The following is a 674-nucleotide window of genomic DNA, read 5'->3' on the forward strand; positions in this document are numbered from 1 at the left end:
TAATAAAGCAAAAAACAAAAGAAAATAAATAATGCAGAAAAAAAACAAAAAACTGGAATAAAATAGGAACAATAAGTATTTTGTTGTAAGTAGAAACAAAATAAAATAAATAAAGCAACAAAGAAAAAACAACAAAAAAAAGTGTTTTCAAATTTGAAAACTAATGGCACTAACAGAAAGTTCATAATTTTTCTAAAACTAATAGCAAAAAAGTATTAAAAAATAAAGCAAAAAACAAAAGAAAATAAATAATGCAGAAACTAAAACAAAAAAACTGGAAAAAAATAGCAACAATAAGTATTTTGTTGTAAGTAGAAACAAAATAAAATAAATAAAGCAACAAAGAAAAAAAAAAGTGCCACCTACTGGGCCCCCACGGCCTGAATACGACTAGAAACCCTACCATGGGCCAGGATTCAGGCCCGCAGGAGGCCCAGTAGGCCCACAGGCACACAACACAGGGTTAGGCCCGAAAGCCTGCATTTAAGAGGAGCTCGAGAGGGAAGGCGCAATAGTGCTTATAAACCACTCTCGAGCTCTCTCAGCTAGCGAGGTGGGACTATAGTTTTGGCGCGGGTTAGCACAAGGCCTTTGGTCCCGGTTGATGGCACCAACCGGGACTAAAGGGGGCATTGGTCCCGGTTCGTGGCACAAACCGGGACCAATGCCCCCCT

The sequence above is a fragment of the Triticum dicoccoides genome, chromosome 2A (assembly GCF_002162155.2).
Source record: "Triticum dicoccoides isolate Atlit2015 ecotype Zavitan chromosome 2A, WEW_v2.0, whole genome shotgun sequence".
Taxonomy (NCBI): Eukaryota; Viridiplantae; Streptophyta; class Magnoliopsida; order Poales; family Poaceae; genus Triticum; species Triticum dicoccoides.